This window comes from Lepidochelys olivacea (assembly GCF_965140295.1).
Source record: "Lepidochelys olivacea isolate rLepOli2 genome assembly, chromosome: 1".
In the NCBI taxonomy this organism is placed as follows: domain Eukaryota; kingdom Metazoa; phylum Chordata; order Testudines; family Cheloniidae; genus Lepidochelys; species Lepidochelys olivacea.
This window is the reverse complement of record NC_140411.1, coordinates 195,523,263-195,542,295: the sequence shown is the minus strand read 5'-3', so window position 1 is coordinate 195,542,295 and position 19,033 is coordinate 195,523,263.

The window sequence follows — 19,033 nt, the reverse complement described above, 5'->3', positions numbered from 1 at the left end:
TCAGTTATTATCCACACCAAGCATCCATCCACATACATCCTCTATCTCTATTTTAATCACAATTGTTAATACAACAAAAGGGTGGGGAGTCTCTGGGTGCTGTTTCTGTTGTTAGAGTATTGCTTTGAGTCTCTCTGTGTGTGAATTGCTTTGAGAACAGACTCTGTCTTAGAATGTACTAACACAATTAGCAGCTTGCAAGTTTCACACAGAGAGGGAGAGAAACGGTACCAAAAACCAAGAGACCTCTTAATTAGTGATACCCTGGAATTTAAACTCTGGGGAATCAAACTCATTTGTGATTTTAATACAGAACTTCTTTAATATGATCCAACATAATCCCCCTTTTGACACTAAGATTTATAATCGTCAGTGTCACTTTCTATGTAGCCTATTCAAGAGAAAGTACTGTGAGGCAATTTGAGTTTGTGATTCCAATTCTTGCCACATACATGATCCTAGTGATGTATCTTTACTACAAGGTTCTGGGGCAACAGGCAAGGTGAGGCACACCCACTTTTGAGGAGTCCATTCGGTACAACCTCTAGTGTCCAATAGCTTCCCTCCCTCCCCAGCCCACTGGCTCAAGGTCCAGGGTAGCCAAAAGGATCCCATGTGTAATATGGGGAGTGGGTTAACCTTCAATACCTTTGCCTCCAGGGACTGTTGGTGTGCAATTTTGACAACAATTTCTCCCATTAACAAGTCTGGTTTACAATAGTGGAAACATATTGCATCCATTCATATTGATAAGTGTCAAACAATGATCTCTTTCTTTTTTAACAAATGCATCAAACCCTTAATATTTCCCAATATGACCCAGAACATTTTGTGTTCCAAAGTAGCTCGTGCAAGTATCTGCATTTCAGTGCATCCGATAGCTATGGCTGTGTAGTTTCCTATTTCTAATATTTTTTTTTTCTTATGGATAAGCCATGTGGTAGTATTAAGCCATTACTAAAGATTCCATTGGCCTTTTAGGTTACCCAGACCAATTTGGACCAAGTCTACATTGGCATGTACTTGTTTTTGTATCAGGCTGTCCTGTAGCTGGGACAGAAAGCTTAATTTATTTTTAAGTTCCTGCAGGTCTTCAGTATTTTTTTTTTTTAAACACACAACAGTGCTAGCAACAACACAAAACACAATTTCTATTGTGACAGTAGATTCATGGTATTGGGTTGCTTTTCAGCTGGCAGCTTTTCCTGATTTTCTGAAAGACAAAAAGAACATGTTTCTAGCCCTTTTGGGGTGGCAGATTATTGCTTAAAATATTTCTTTTACAAATACCCTTGCTGATTGCTGGCAAAACAGAGAAATTGCCCCCATATTTTCCTGTTTTTGTTCTATAGGCAGGCCAGGTTTCAAAGGCTTTTATCTTTTAAGGGTTATGGGGAAATTATCCCACTGTTTAGTCATTAAATCCCTGAGTTTTCCTTCTTATACAGCAGACCAAGTTTATAATGTTTTTCCTGCTGTGTTAAGCTTTAAGTTTTATTTACAGGTAATAACTGAGAAGCATCATTACCACACGACCTTAAAGGATTTTTCCAAAAATCATACACACTATACATTGTTACAGGGATACTTATTATCATTAAATTTATTAAAATTATCTTGTTATCCCATGCCTTTTATTTAGACAATTTGTTTGCTGACCAGGTATGTCCTTTATCTGCAGCTCCTTTGTGCTGCTAGTTCTTTCCTTCCTTTATCATTTAGGTAATTTGCATTTTCACAGAAACTTCCTGCTTTTGGATTTAAAGCCATCAGCAGCTCAGAGACTCTATCTTAAAAGGGACACAATCAACTTTCACCAGAGTTTTGATTACTTTTAACTTCTGCTTCCAAAACACACAGCAATCTGAAAAAGAAAACCCAACCTATTGTGGCTCCCTTTGGAGCCCTAATAGCATTTTAATTAAGTAGCATGGTATGTTTGCATTTCTTTTGCCCCTTCTACAATATACCCTGCACATGTTCTGGGGCAAATGCACATTCCTTCCATAGTTTAACTTCTATAACATTATCCAGATCCATTTTTACATAAGGTGTCACTATTTCTTTTTTTGCTTACAGAGTTTTCATGTACCTTTATCAAAGTGACAGTCTGATTACTCAGAGCCATTTTAAGACTCAGTGTTTCTAACATTGCTTCTTTTTGTTTTGTGCACCTCACCCCTGCTGTTGCTTCAGAGAGGCACTGTCTTTTTTTAATTTTTTTTTTTACTACAACTCTCATCTGCTATTTTGTTACAAAAACAAACAAACAAAAAACAAACAAAAAGAATCCAAATTTTTTTTTTTATATTCTCCTGATTTTGACTGCCCTGCTGCAGCCACAACTTAAAAACATTTTAAATTTAAATTTAAATACTCACCAACAACCACATACCACACAACAGAACCACTAACCCAGGAACTTATCCTTGCAACAAAGCCCGTTGCCAATTGTGCCCACATATCTATTCAGGGGACACCATCACAGGGCCTAATAACATCAGCCACACTATCAGAGGCTCGTTCACCTGCGCATCCACCAATGTGATATATGCCATCATGTGCCAGCAATGCCCCTCTGCCATGTACATTGGTCAAACTGGACAGTCTCTACGTAAAAGAATAAATGGACACAAATCAGATGTCAAGAATTATAACATTCATAAACCAGTCAGAGAACACTTCAATCTCTCTGGTCACGCGATCACAGACATGAAGGTCGCTATCTTAAAACAAAAAAACTTCAAATCCAGACTCCAGAGAGAAACTGCTGAATTGGAATTCATTTGCAAATTGGATACTATTAATTTAGGCTTAAATAGAGACTTGGAGTGGCTAAGTCATTTGCAAGGTAGCCTGTTTCCTCTTGTTTTTTCCTCCCCTCCTCCCCCCCCAGATGTTCTGGTTTAACTTGGATTTTAACTTGAAGAGTGGTCAGTTTGGATGAGCTATTACCAGCAGGAGAGTGAGTTTGTGTGTGTATGGGGGTGGGGAGGATGTGAGAAAACCTGGATTTGTGTAGGAAATAGCCCAACTTGATTGTCATGCACATTGTGTAAAGAGTTGTCACTTTGGATGGGCTATCACCAGCAGGAGAGTGAATTTGTGTGGGGGGGTGGAGGGTGAGAAAACCTGGATTTGTGCTGGAAATGGCCCACCTGATGATCACTTTAGATAAGCTATTACCAGCAGGACAGTGGGGTGGGAATAGGTATTGTTTCATATTCTCTGTGTATATATAAAGCCTGCTGCAGTTTCCACGATATGCATCTGAGGAAGTGAGCTGTAGCTCACGAAAGCTTATGCTCTAATAAATTGGTTAGTCTCTAAGGTGCCACAAGTACTCCTTTTCTTTTTGCGAATACAGACTAACACGGCTGTTACTATGAAAACTGTCATTTTAAATTTTGTAAAGCATTGAGTTACCTTTTAAGGGTTAAATGCCAAATCCCAAAGCCAAACAACACTAATTACCTGTGTCTAGCAAAAAGGTCTGTCAGTTTTGCAACTTTGAATTAAAGAGTCAAATGGATTTTTAGTGGCATTATTTAAAACAAAAACAAAACTAACTGGTCCTTAGAACTTTACATATTTACACACACACAGACAGATACATACACATATTCTTTTCCTTAACATCCCTTCCACACTGCTCTGTTTTTTACATCTTACATTCCCTTTATACATTTGAGGCAGTTAAGTTCCAATAGAACCCTCTTATGTTCTTTTAGCAAATTTGACTAAATTGTCCAGTCAAATGATTTTAATCAGATAGTTTATTTTTGCCTGGCTAATTTACAGACATTCCTTTGGAAAAGGGCCCATTTTTCTTTCAGAATGGCTGCAAAGAAACCAAGAATGCTCTAACACTTTTCCTTTTTAACATTTTCGGTTAAAAGTTGTTTGGGTGAAATACAAAGTTTAACTGCTTAATTCCCTCCAGCCTCTGCAGAGTTAAATTTTTTTTTTTTTTTACTCTCTTTTCTCTTTGTAATTATGCCTGGGGGTGCCTACATAGGACCTTCTCCCCCTTTACCTGCCTCCCTCCAGCCTCTGCAGAGTTAACTTTTTCACTCTTTTTGTATTCCTGGAGTGCCTCTTTCACTATTTTCAGCTGGCTTTGGATATTTGTAGCCAGCACCTTCCAATTGTCTGCTCCCTTTTCCATTTGTGCCTTTTCCTCTTTACATGAAGACAAGCGGAGGGAAGAATCCTTACATGCCTCCCACAACAACCAAATTGCTGCTGCATCTCTTTTGGCAGCACTAGAAGGTTTGTATATGAGGATATACTGAGCCAATCTATCCTCTAGGTCCGAAATAGTGCAGACATCAGCTAGGGCTTGTTTAGTCCAAGGACTGTGCCCAAATTTTTGAAGGATTTGTTTAAAAGGTGTAATTTCTTTAACAAAAGGTGAGGTTGGAGTTCCTTCTGACTCCATTCCTCCCTCTAGTACTGGCTTACCCTGTTTTCTTTTAAACATCTTAACATGGATATTTCAATCTCTTTGTCACTGCTGGTATTACTTAGCAAGTGACACAGCCTAGATTCTGAAATCATAGCTTAATCTATGCGTTTTTCCCCTGCTACCTTCCCGGAGGCCAGCAGGTCCCCTGCTACCTTCCCAGAGGCCAGCAGGTCCAGTTAACCTATTTCTCCCTGCTACCTTCTCGGAGGCCAGCAGGTCTGGTTAACCTGTTTCTCCCTGCTACCTTCTCGGAGGCCAGCAGGTCCGGTTAACCTGTTCTTCCCTGCTACCTTCTCGGAGGCCAGCAGGTCCCCTGCTACCTTCCCGGAGGCCAGCAGGTCTAGTTTAATCTGTTTTCCCTGCTACCTTCTCGGAGGCCAGCAGGTCTGGTTAACCTGTTTCTCCCTGCTACCTTCTCAGAGGCCAGCAGGTCTGGTTTAATCTGTTTTTCCTGCTACCTTCTCGGAGGCCAGCAGGTCCCCTGCTACCTTCGAGGAGGCCAGCAGGTCTGGTTAACCTAATAGAAATGCCTAGCTCACTAGAGCTGGCGGTGTGCACACCAATATTTACAATAACTGAAGTTTTTTACCAATATTCCCCCTTTCGCAATTCTCCACCAAAATGTTGTACCAATAAAATAAAAACCAGCAGGATCTTATTAAAGGGAAAAAGGCAAAATACCACATTTATTGTGAATACAGAAAGAATCATAGTAAGCAGTTAGTTATAGCTATAACATTCCATTCAATCTCATATTTATTCACACATTCATTCATACAAACACACACACCCACACATACACACCCACACACACAGGTTCTGCAAGGTTGTTATCATAGTTACCAGCCTTAGAGTTGCTCATGCCAAGCCACTGGCCAGGTGGCCTGGACATGGGGAGGGAGCAGGGCCTTGTCAGATGCTCATCTGAGGCTCCTGGAAGTTGGTTTGCAGAATCAGACCCCCAAAGTTCTCACTTTTTAGAGTCTATTTTTATAGGAATTTCTTCCTATGCCAGTCTATGGGAATTGCTTCATCATGCTGTTGCTGAATCAATCAGCAGATAGCACATTCCTGACGGCTCCAAGATGTTATCTTGTTCTTTGGTTCTCCCATCCTTGAGGCTGTTGGGTGGATTCCAGTCTGCCCTCCAGGGGGGGGTCCTCTGGTTATTTCCCCTTGACGCCTTCTTCAGCCTATGGACACTGGATTCTTAGGCTGGCACCTCCCTGATCATTCAGTTATTATCCACACCAAGCATCCATCCACATACATCCTCTATCTCTATTTTAATCACAATTGTTAATACAACAAAAGGGCGGGGAGTCTCTGGGTGCTGTTTCTGTTGTTAGAGTATTGCTTTGAGTCTCTCTCTCTGTGAATTGCTTTGAGAACAGACTCTGTCTTAGAATGTACTAACACAATTAGCAGCTTGCAAGTTTCACACACAGAGGGAGAGAAACAGTACCAAAAACCAAGAGACCTCTTCATTAGTGATACCCTGGAATTTAAACTCTGGGGAATCAAACTCATTTGTGATTTTAATACAGAACTTCTTTAATATGATCCAACAGTTTAATCTATTGGGCTGATATTTTCCCTGTCAAGTGTGCACCTCAGGCTTGGGGGAGGGCGGGGAGGAGGAAGTATCAGGAAACATTGCTCAACTATTTGAGAACAAAATTAGAGAAAAACATGTTTTACCCATGTTAAAAATTGTACACAACCATTTTGTGGAGCAGCTGGAGTGCGGCCAAGATTTAGAACATGGAATGTGAAATTTGGCTGGGCGGTGGTTGCTCTGCTGTCAAGGATGTCCCTTCTGCTGTCCCCAAGAAAATCTACTCAAATTTGGCCAAATTATAACTCTTTGAAAAATGTTACAATTCACGCATGCTCAGCAAAGACTATTTAGAGTTTGACAGCTAAATTTGCCCAAGATTCAGTCTGTACTGAGCATGTGCCAGCCCAGGGATGCAGAGACAGAGCAGAACTTTCATTGGAATTGCTACTCCCAGCCACGGAAGCAGCAGAACTGAGAGCAGTGAGCTTGTCTTTCCTGTGCTCTCAGTGGTCTCCCTTTTACTGCCCAGGTAGCATGGAGAAGGAGGAAGCATTCTGAGTTGAATGCAGAGGGGACAAGAGGCAGACTTGGGGGTGTGGCAAAGGAGGGATTAGATTGGGATGAAGAAGGGAAACCCAGAGGAGGAATCTAGGACTACTAAAGCAAAGAGACTAAGGTCTGGTCTACACTACGAGGTTAGGTCGATTTTAGCCACGTTATGTCAATTTTATAATGAATGCGTCTACACAACCAACCCCATTCTGCCGACCTAAAGGGCTCTTAAAATGGACTGCTGTACTCCTCCCTGATGAGGGGAGTAGTGCTAAAATCGACCTTCCTGGGTCTAATTTGGGGTAGTGTAGACGCAGCACTGTGCAATTCGATGGTATTGGCCTCCGGGAGCTATCTCAGAGTGCTCCAATGTGACCGCTCTGGACAGCACTTGCAACTCCGATGCACTAGCCGGTACACAGAAAAAGCACCAGGAACTTTTGAATTTCATTTCCTGTTTGGTCAGAGTGGTGAGCTCAGCAGCACAGGTGATCACGCAGTCCCAGAATCGCAAACGAGCTCCAGCATGAAGCGAACGGGTGACACTGGATCTGATTGCTGTATGGGGAGAAGAATCTGTACAGGCAGAACTCTGATCCAGCAGAAGAAATGCTAATATATATGCCAAAATTGCACAGGGCATGGTGGAGAGAGGCTACACCAGGGATGCACAGCAGTGCCGTGTGAAAATTAAGGAGCTCAGGCAAGCCTACCAAAAGACAAAGGAGACAAACAGTCACTCCGGGTCAGAGCCCCATACATGCTGATTCTGTATCAGCTGTATGCCTTTCTAGGAGGGGGGACCCTAAGAGTACCCCAACACTCTCTGGACACCTGCAACGTGGCAGCCTCACGCAACACGGATGACGATTTTGTGGATGATGATGAGGAGAATGCACAGCAGGCAAGTGGAGAATCCATTCTCTGCAGCAGCCAGGACCTTTTCCTCACCCTGGCGCCAATACCCTCCCAGAGCCTATTGTTACCAGACACTGACGGCAGAGAAGGCACCTCTGGTGAGTGCACATTTGTAACGACACTATGGGGTTAAAAGTAATTGTGTTTAATGTTTGATTTGCCCTGAGCAATTGGGATGCATTTGCAGCCAGTACAGCTACTGGAAAAGTCTGTTAACGTGTCTGGGGATGGAGCGGGAATCCTCCAGGGACGTCTCCATGAAGCTCTCCTGAAGGTACTCTGAAAACCTTTGCAGAAGGTTTCTGGGAACCTGGGGAAGGTTTCTGGGTTTCATCCTCCACGGTAGGACACTTTACCACTCCAAGCCAGTAGCAAGTGGTCTGGAATCATTGCAGCACAAAGCCTGGCAGCGAATGGTCCTGGGTTTTGGTTGCATTCATGCAACATTCGGTCTTTATCTTTGTGTGTCAGCCTCAGGAGAGTGATATCATTCATGGTCACCTGGTTGAAATTGGGGAAGTTTTGTAAGGGAACAGTAATCCCTTCTGTTTGCTGATCCCCAACACATTAGACACATTATGCTTGGCTAAAAGGGATCATCCTGGAGAATAGCCATGCGGGGGGTGGGGGGGCAGGAGCGGTGTGCTGCATATTCACCCCAAAACCGCAGCCCCTCCTTTTAAACGGCAAACACAATCGGCATTGGGAAAGCAGGATGCAGCAGTTTGAAACCATTCCCATACGTTATGAAGGCGGAAGAAGCCAACCCCACGTACCCTTTGGCTTACCATGGCTGCCTGTAAACCGAATTCTGTTGCCCAGCTATGTGTGATGTGTCACCATACTGGCAGGCGCTCAATATAAAAGGCAAAAAGTGACCTTGTACCTAAAACACATGTGCTGTCTGCTGTGAATTGCTTGATTCACTGTGAAAGAGTCTCCCTTTTGTTCTCAGAAATGTATCTTCTTAAAAGTCTACTCTCCCCTTTTCCCCCCTGCAGCTGCAAATGCTTCTATGCTCCCCGCATCAACTCTGTCCCTGAGGTTATCGCAGATTAGAAGCTGACAAAAATGCACTTGCAATGACATGTTTTCAGAGCTCATGCAATCCTCCCGCACTGATAGGGCACAGCTGAATGCATGGAGGCTTTCGGTGGCAAAGGCCAGGAAAGCATTAGGTGAGCATGATCGCAACACGCAGGAGGAGATGCTGAGGCTAATGGGGGAGCAAATGGACATGATGAGGCATCTGGTGGAGCTGCAGGAAAGGCAACTAGAGCACAGACCCCTGCTGCATCCATTGTGTAATCGCCTGCCCTCCTCCCCAAGTTCCATATCCTCCTCACCCAGACGCCCAAGAACACAAGTGGGGGTGGGAGGCTCTGGGCATCCTGCCACTCCACTCCGGAGGATGGCCCAAGCACAGAAGACTGTCATTCAAACAGCTTTGATTTGTTGTGTGGCTACAATAAGCAATGTGGCCTTGTCCTTTCCTCCTCCCCCCACCCCATTATCAAACCCTTTGTATACCCCTGCTTCCTTTTACTAGTCAGTGTTGTCAATGATCTCAAGTATTTTTTAATAAATAAAGAATGAATGGATTCAGAACAACAGGGACTTTATTTCCTGTGCCAGCTGTGGTTGAAGAGTGGGAGGGGGATTGGCTTACAGGGAAGTACATTCACCAAAGAGCGCGGCTTTGCATCAAGGACAAACACACACAACTGTCACACCATAGCCTGGTCAGTCATGAAACTTTTTCAAAGCCTCTCTGATGCGCAGCGTGCCTGGGTGTGCTCTTCTAATCGCCCTGGTGTCTGGCTGTTCAAAATTGGCCTCCAGCCGATCTTCCTCAACCTTCCACCCCGCCATAAATGTCTCCCCCTTACTCTCACAGATATTATGGAGCACACAGCAAGCAGCAACAATAATGAGAATATTGCTTTAGCTGAGGTCTAACCTACTCAGCAAACTGTGCCAGCCCGCTTTTAAATGTCCAAAAGCACATTCTGCCACCATTCTGCACTTGCTCAACCTATAGTTGAACTGCTCCTTACTGCTGTCCAGGCTGCCTATGTACAGCTTCATGAGCCATGGGAGCAAAGTGTAGGCTGGGTCCCCAAGGATAACTATTGGCATTTCAACATCCCCAATGGTAATTTTCTGGTCTGTGAAGAAAGTTCCTTCTTGCAGCTTTCTGAAAAGCCCAGAGTTCCGAAAGATGTGTGTTCATAACATGTGGGAATAGTTTCAAACTGCAACACCCTCCTTTCCCATAGCAACCAATGGCGGTTGTGTTTGCCATTTAAAAGGAGGGGCTGTGGTTTTGGGGTGCATGTACAGCACACCCCTCCCCTGCTCCCCGCGTGGCTATTCTCCAGGATGATCCCTTTTAGCCAAGCGCAAACAGCCAAGTTCCATATTCCCTTCTAAGAATGATTAAGAGCCAAGAAAGCCATAGGGTCTTTGACATCATGAGGAACAAAGCAGCATAGTGCACAGGTCAATACCATACCTCCCCACCGTCCTGGGTTTCACAGGATTATCCTGCTCTGACCCGCTCCTGCGCCTGCCCCCACAAACTCCATCCCCATTGAAGAACAACATTTCCCACATTCAGTGCTGTACACAGCCATACGCATGGCAAGCATGGTACATAGCATTGACAGGGTGAGAGCTAGGGAGGAGAGCACCTTTGGCTGCTCTTGGGCATGCTCTGCCCTCTTGGGAATGCTCAGTGGCTGCAGGAGAGCTTAGGGATGGAGAGTGACACTGCACCTGGGTGGGCCAGGCTGGAAGGTGGGGGCTGAGCATGGCACAGACTCGGCAGGTGAGGTACTAAGGCTAGCAGCTGCAGTGGGGATAGCTCCACAGGGATTAATGGTGACTAAGTGTATCCCACTTTAGCCATTTAAAGTGCTGTGAAGTCTGAAAAATATGGGATTAAACTACATTGCTGCCAGGCATTGAAGACAAAGTAGGTGTAACCATTCTGCCAGGTGGAGTTGGCAGCAACAAGGATCAGATTCAATATCAAGGGGTTCCTTTGCTAACCATGAACAGCCAACCGTGAGTGGGGTACAGTGGAGGGAGAGAGGAGAGATGTGTGATTCATTCGTTGGAGTTTCCCACTGTATGGTGGGAAACTAAGCCAAAGGACACTGCTCAACTGTGGGGTCATATTTGCTTATAGTCACATGCTTTTGAATGTGGTTGTGATGCTTTCCCAAACTAATGCTTGTAGGATTGTCAGTTTTGGTTGGACGTATTCCTGGAGGTTTCATCACATGACAATTTTTAATTAAAGACTAATCTTTACTTCCTGGAGACTCCAGAATAATCCTGGCCGGTTGGCAACTCTAAATGCTTTGTTCCTGTTCCCTTTTACACAGACTCAGAGCCTGCAAGTGGGGAAGTATTGCCTTAAATTTTCCCAGATTAGTTAGTTCTGTTCTGTATTGTTTATAGGAATCCCTAGATATTGAACCCAGCCTTCGTTGCTGCTGACACTACCTGATAGAAGGGTTACATTTTGGGGGGCTCATCCGGGATACTTGGGTCAGTACCTCTCGCAAGCACATCTTGAGTAAACCATTATTTTGGAAAAACAATTTTGCTATATTTTGAGGAAATCACAATTTGTATAATGGCTGTACACATGCTAGAGGATTGGTGCAAGGGGATGAATACTGACCCTAACAACTGCCTTCAAGTAACAAGGATACCTGAGGCATTCGATGAGGGCTCAGATGAATCCACTTCACAGGCAGCCACAGAGAGCCTGAGGAAATGCAGAGTGCATGACTGCATTTTATGAGGGACAATGGTACCTTTGCAGCTCTGTGTGAGCTGCCAGAGGCGGAGGACGCCCCACAAGTTCCAAGTGAGGTAACAGTGGTGGGCAACATGTGGAAGCTGGTAGGCTCTGGAAGCCAGTCCCCACCCACTCCTGCCTCAGATGCAGTTGTTTAAGAAGATGTCTGCCTTCTTAGGGAAAGAGGGAAAGACCCTGACTGATACGCTGGATGTCTTGGGTCTTGACCCAGAAGCCCTGAGTCTGGGGGCAGCAGCCTCACCCGATGAGTGGGCAAAGACACTGAGGCAAGCACCAGAAAAGGTTGTGCTGTCCCATCCTAAGTCAAGCTCCTATCATAAGTTAAGGTTATTTGCTGGGGGTCACATCCCAATACCTGGAAAAGAGGAGTTTGAACCTTAGTTGGAACATACCACTGAAATGCTGCAGGAGTGGGATGTACCTGATGCAGAAAAGTGAAGATGTCCAGTAGAGAGCCTCAGGGACCCAGCATCAGACATGATTCTCACCCTGAAGCTCAGTAACCCTGGGGTCAGTATGAAGGACTGCCAAGAGCAGTGGTTCTCAACCAGGGATCCGGGGCTCCCTGGGGGGCCGCGAGCAGGTTTCAGGGAGGCCACCAAACAGGACCAGAGTTAGACTCGCTGAGGCCCAGGGCAGAAAGCCGAAGTCCCACAGCATGGTGCTGAAGCCCAGAGCCCTGCCACCTGGGGCTGAAGCAGAAGCCTGAGAAACGTACCTTCTCAATACTCCCGGTGGTTTGGGGCCCCAGGCAATTGCCTTGCTTGCTGCCCCTTAACGCCAGCCCTGACTTTTATTTGCAGAAAGGCACAGGTGGGCCGTGGAGTTTTTAGAGCATGTTTGGGCGCGGGGGGCTTCAGAAGGAAAAGGGTTGAGAACCTCTGGCCTAGAGGCCCTCAGTCACACCTTTGAGAACACAACAAACTCTGAGGATATTTATTTTAAGTTCCTTAATGTCTGACAGCAAAGGGGCAAGAAGGTTCAGCTTATATACAGAGGTTGGAGAAACTGCTACAGAGAGCTGTCAAGAGCAGAGCAGTGACTGCTGAGCAGATGGATCAGTCTAGACCGGCTCACATTGTAAGAGGAATTCAATATCAAACCCAATTCTACTTCGTCTTCAGTTAAGAGAACAATAGGAAAGAAGAAAGGCAACCAGCCAGTGAATTTTGGGAAGCCCAATCACCTGAGCCAGCCAACACAGCACTGCTGGGACCAACCAGCATACTGATGGCGAGCACCAGAGAGGAACTTGCCTAACAAATATGGGATCTGATGGCACAGATGACTGAACTACGCACAACATTAACAAAGTGCTAAGCATGTAAACAGAAAACAAGAAATAGAGGAAGTGGTCACTTGTATTTTTGGCCATATAATAAAAGCGGATATGTGGGAGAAGAAAAACAATGCTGAGCTACAACTCTGTCTGATGTGGTCTTTGATTCTTTCTGTAATATGTGAAAAACTGCCATGAGGCAGGCGCCTCTCAACATAGGATCATAAAATAAAAATACGACTCAGATTTACAGTGCAAACTGGACCAAACTAGGTTTTCAACATATTACCAGATCACATTGAAGTCTGTAATGTCCAAGTCTGTAGTATGATTAAGGTATATAGTTTGGTCTCATCTACACTGCAAGACCAACCCACATTTTAAGCCTATTCGGTGTGCTGCCTCATTGTAACTAGGCTCTCCAATGAAATAGATTTTACCTCTGTAGACAGGCTTTTTGTTACAGCAGGATAATCAGATCTTCAGACTGAAAGAGGATAGTCACAATGTAAATTCAAGAAGCAAATGCAATTGCCAAGATCCATAGATAATAGGTGTTACTAAAGGCAGTTGTGCCACACTATAATGAAGATATATCACTAGATTGCCTCCAAATTGAGAAGCCAAGAAGAAACTTGATCCCACTCTCTTTAGAGTGGCTTATTTTTATGAAGGAATTAGGAAACAGGATAACCATCCAGATTTGCCTCTGATAAATCAGAATTAAAAAAGCAACATACATAACTGCAGCCTTATCCACAATACCATTAGCAGACTGACCACCAAAATTTCCATCCTGCAGGAAATTCCAATATTTCAACCTCGGTTTTCGGCCTATAGATAAGTTGTGAAAAAATGTGGTTTGCAAATGTTGAAAGAATAAAATTAGATATATCCTAGAAAAATGAAATGTTTCAACATTACCAGATGGAAGCATTTTGCTGCATGAGGCAGCTCAGCCTCTCAGGTGGCATGTGCTGGAAGTGTTCTGGCACTTTTGCCACATGGAGGACACAGTTTTGCTCTGAAAATGGCATCCTCCGCATGCACCGTCTGCGTGAAGTCTTGCTGGCAGGGGCATTCCGGTAGTATCTGTCCTTGCCCATTCAGGACTACTCCCCTGAAGAAGAGACCATGGGGCATCAAGGGAGATGTAGTCTGGCTGGAGAGCTGGATGTGCAGGAGAGAATGGAGGCATTAGGAACCTGGAATTACATCTCCCATGAGGCACTGCAGCAGCTCAGGCACATGCAGAGATACAGATCAACCTGAAACATTTAGTTTAGATTTTTTCCCAATGTAAAATTCCACTGAATTTTCCTGTGGAAAATTTTGATTTCAATGGAACTCCATTTACCACAGGGAAAATGTTTCATTCAAAGTTTTTCAGCCAACCCTAATGGTAACTGTTGGCATGGGACTTTGTAACGATGGCCACAGGGAACACATCGGAGTCCTCCCAATGCCAATGCCACAGTGCTACAAAACAAGTGTCACAGAACAATGTTCAAACTCTCCAGTGGATGATGTCTTCAGTACACATTGGGGGAGGGATAGCTCAGTGGTTTGAGCATTGGCCTGCTAAACCCAGGCTTGTGAGTTCAATCCTTGAAGGGGCCATTTAGGGATTTGGAGCAAAAATTGGGGATTGGTCCTGCTTTGAGCAGGGGGTTGGACTAGATGACCTCCTGAGGTTCCTTCCAATCCTGATAGTCTATGATTCTATGAATACATTTCTCATGAATATGGTTTTCCCGCATCACTGGGAGGAACACTTGTGCATGCTGCTGCACAGCTTGAAAAATCAGCGGCTGTCTTAAGCATTTGCAACAGTGGGGTCTCCAGAGGCTTGGATGAAATGTGCTATGAATTTGAATCTTGCTCTTGTGTCTGTCTCCTCTGTGAAGAAAGAAGTGTAGCTACTAAGCGGCAGGGGACAAAATGCTCATTATGAAAGCACAGCATTCTCTCCTCGTTCATGCAGTGTACCTACCGCTAGTTACCCCTGAGACCTGCTTTGTCCATGTACTGCATAAGATAGAGCTTTGATGGTGGCTGCGAGTGTGATGAGTGTGATTGTGTGTAAATGTTTTAAGAGAGACTTTTGCAAGGATCCAAACCTTCTAAACTCAGGACTGAGACAAAAAGCAAATCTGTTAGTCCTTTGGTGTAAAGCCAGATAGCAAGCAGGAATTACAAAGCAGCTCAAGAACAATCAGCTTTCGAACTTGTGTGCACAGTGAGGTTAGTCTGCTGCTGATCTCAAAAAGTCAGAGCTGTTGTCCATCCTGCGCTGCAGTATCCAGAGCAGCAGGTGTTGAATGGAAGACACTGCAGCTGAAGGAGAAATGCTGCTCATGGAGAAGACATGGATGGAGCTGGAAGCCATGCATTAGAGTGAGCAAGTAGAGCCGGAGTGACAGAAGCTGAGGCAGAGATTACATCAATGGGTCTCAAACTTTTTTTACACGTGACCCCTTTCACATCGCAAGCCTCTGAGTGTGACCCCACTAATAAATTAAACACAATTTTAAAAATATTTAACACCATTATAAATGCTGGAGGCAAGTGGGGTTTGGGGTGGAGGTTGATGGCTCATGACCCCCCATGCAATGATGTCGCAACCCCAAGTTTGAGAACCCCAGGATTACATGAACTTGAAATGGAGAAAATGTGCCAGCAGCACCCTGATTTGGTAGCTAGGGACAGACCCCAGTTACCTGGTTTCTCAGATGGCATAAATTCTAAATGATTACCACACTAAAGAGAGTGGGAGGACATGGAAGTAATTTTAAATGCTTTTGAGAGGAGTTATGAAGTAATTGGGTAACCAACAAGGACTAGGTCCAGTATCTGTTCTCCCTGTTGACAGAAGGCACTAGAAGCTTTTCTCCCAGATGTCTAGGGAAGACTGTGGCAGTAATGAGCCCTGTAACCATGCTCTACTCAGGAAGTTTAAACTAACACCCGAGGCATAGAGGAATAAACTTGAGAGGGGCAGGGAATGGAGGGGTAGAAAAAAGGAGAACTGAGTTATTTTGAACTTGAAATCTAAATTACAAACAAAAATGGGAAAGTGTTTGAGGAGTTAATAATATCGAAAATGCTTATCAGAAATGAATAGACTACAGTAATTTTACAAACTCTGCTGCCTTGATCTAAAAATCCTGGTTAATAGGCCGAAGCCCAAGGGCTAGGTGCACTGTAGGGAGATGGGCTGTTACTTCTGCAGACAGCTGGGTCTCAGAGAAGACCCAAAGGGGAATGGCCTCTACATGGGACTAAGAAGGAGGACATGAGGGCGCTCCCTGCAATGGGGAAACAGGCAAACCAGCCAATTACCCATGGTCATACATCACAGCAGATTAATTTTGTGGCAGCCTGACTGGGGCAGGGGAGGGGCGTTGGGACATTGCCCCACAGGTGCAGCAGACTAACCATATAAGTGCAAACAAAGAGGAAGTGTATAACATGCACAAGACTGAATGCATACACCAACCTTCCCTGCATCCTAGAGTCATACACAGCCAGATTCCCCCGTGGAAACAGGAGGCAAGAATCAATGGGGAGACATTTGAGGGGTGGAGACACACTGTTACCTGTCACACCTTAGTCAAACACCACGTGGTGAAACCCTAGCAGCTGCTAGCAAGTAAACGGATAAGGGTAAAAGGCCCTATGATGAACCCCATCCCCCTGCCAACTGCCTGAGTCAATATGGACAACAAAGAAAGTCTTTGGATTCTGAGAGTAGGGGTAGTGTAGGATATTCCTTTGGTGTGTTAATGGGAAATGATATGGGAAGGGTTGAATCCAGAATGCTGAGGCCTGATATACGCTACAAAGTTCTAGCTGACATAGCTATGCTAGCAGGAGTGTGGAAAATTCACATCCTCTAGATGACATAGACCTCAGTGTAGTCTACTCCAGTTCGAGTCGGCTAATCCATACAGAAGCAGAGTTCATAGCACATTGGAGGGAACATTTCAGCCAGCTGCTAAACGCAGCCCCAAATTGTTTGGACCTTTACATCAAGGCCACTGCCGAGCTGACCCATTCTGCACAAAATGATCCTGGTGAATTGACTATTGATGAAATCCACAGAGATGTAAAGAAGCTTAAGGTAAGTCAGGCAGCAGGAATCTGTGGAATTCCTGCAGGCCTGTTAAAAAACACTGGACCAGTTATTCTTTTGTGGCTGCAGACGCTGTTCAATATCATCTGGAGAACAGAGTTGGTCCTGGCCAACTGGCAAAATATATTATTTTGTTGATTTGGAAATGTAAATAGGCAAACGAGACTGTTGTAACTATCACAGCATTACTCTTCTATCTGTCACAGGGAAAGTTTTTGCTTCAGTCTTGTTGGCCAGAGTTGCTGATAAGGGCAAGTGAGGACCACAATAAGCCAGCTTTACTCCTAGATGTTCCTCGACAGAGCAATCTTCACAGTGCACCAGCTTATTGAGAAGGTATGAGAATTCAAGTACCCTGTTCACATTGCATTTGCGGATATCAAGGCCACTTCTGATTCTGACAAGGAATTGCTTTGCCCGATCTTGAAACTCGCAGGCCTCCCGGACAAGCTCTGTAAAATAGCTCCTCAAGCTGGGTACTTAATGGTAAAAAAACCCACCTTCTTCCAGGTTAGGTCAGGCATTTGACAAGGATGTGTTGTCACCGTAGAACTCTTCAATGTCATCATATACTATGAGTTTGATTAAACACTAAATAAATACATTTTAGGCATATGCCTTGATAAGAACCTCACTGGCACTGATTTCACCAATGACATAGCGCTGGCTGTTAAATCAATGAATGAGCTAGTCTTGGCACTTAAAGCCCTGGAAAGTTCAGCAGCAAAATTCAGACTGAAAATTATTTGGGGTAAAACCAAAATAGTTCCCGCCAGTAATTAGAAACATGCTGCAGGCTCTAAAATCTTAATGGGTGACCACCCTAGTTGAGATTGTCAGTGATTTCACCTACCTCGGCTCTGTTGTCAATAACATGGGCAATCTTGAGAAAGAACTTGAGCAAAAACTTAGTCAGTAAAGAGGTGCGTCATCAAGAACATCTTTCACAACCCAAACCAAACCACCATGATACTTACAGAGACAAAGCTAAGGATATATAATACTTTAGTGGTCAGCATTCTGACCTATGGGACGGAAATGTGGCCCCTCCCTGTGAAGACTGAAAAGATGACAAGTGTTGCTCTCTCAAACAGTCACCCAACTCTCTAAGGTGGTAGGATCAGCTGCTCCGAACACCGACGGAATTCTCTGTGAGAATCATCTTCGATTTGACCCAATGAAAGCAGGATGGAAAAGACCCCCTGGAAGACCTACGATATGATTGCTGGATGGTATCAACAGACACCTGTCCCTCAGTGGCATCCGACCCCATAGTGCACCAGATCTGGCTCAAGACATAAGATCATGGCGGCACATAACATGTTCAGTGGCCTCTATGCTGTCCAACTGACAGCATGAGATCTAAGCTATTCTAGGTGACATTGCTCTGCTGGCAAAATCCCTTCCGTGGATGCAACTAACCCAACAGAAAAAGTGCTTTTATCAGCTTATCTAATGTCCTTCCTGCCCTTTTACTCTGTTGGCAGAAGAATTGCTTCTATTGACATATGCAGCATCTACTCCAGGAGGCTCTGCCAGCATAGCTAGGCCAACATGGATTCAGTACCGTAGACATGGCCTCATATGCAAACCCACCAAAGCCAGACCACAAGCAGGGATCTCACTGCTGACCCTTACCAGGGAAACCAAGTCAGTGCCAACTGTGTCTGTGGTCAGAACTCCTTCTTGGAAGCAGGAGAAACTGAGGTGCAGCTGACAGGTGCTGAGAATCAAAACCCTACTAGGAGAAGGGAAATGGAGGCTGGGAATGAACAGAGCCAAATGTATTATATTCATCAGAGGGTGGAAAAAGCCCCAGATAAATGTAAAAAAACTGCTTGGAGAATCATAGAAAAAAGGTGGTGGTGGGAATTTCTCCCAAATCCATAACAACAGGTTGGTCAGTCTAAACATAAATGAACCTGAGAATGATGGGGGAACAAGTGCAACTCATCTTTCCTCAGCAGGTGAGAAGGAGATGGGGACTTGGCTCAGGGGTTAAGTGGGGAGACTGCCCCACTTGGGAACAGGGGCCCCATATCTACCAGAAGCCCTGCAGGGCTAAGGCTCACTCAGCGGGGGCCAGGCCTTTTGTATCCTACTCAACCACTGAGAAGTATTGACAACCCCATATGGAGCACACAGACTCTGCCCATGCGTACCCGGCGTGTGGGTCCATGAGGGAAGAGATTTGTATGACACGTGTGGGAACTGATCTGTAATGAAAACTGTATATTGGTGTGATGATTCCTGGGACTGTTTTACATTAATGTTTGAAACAATCA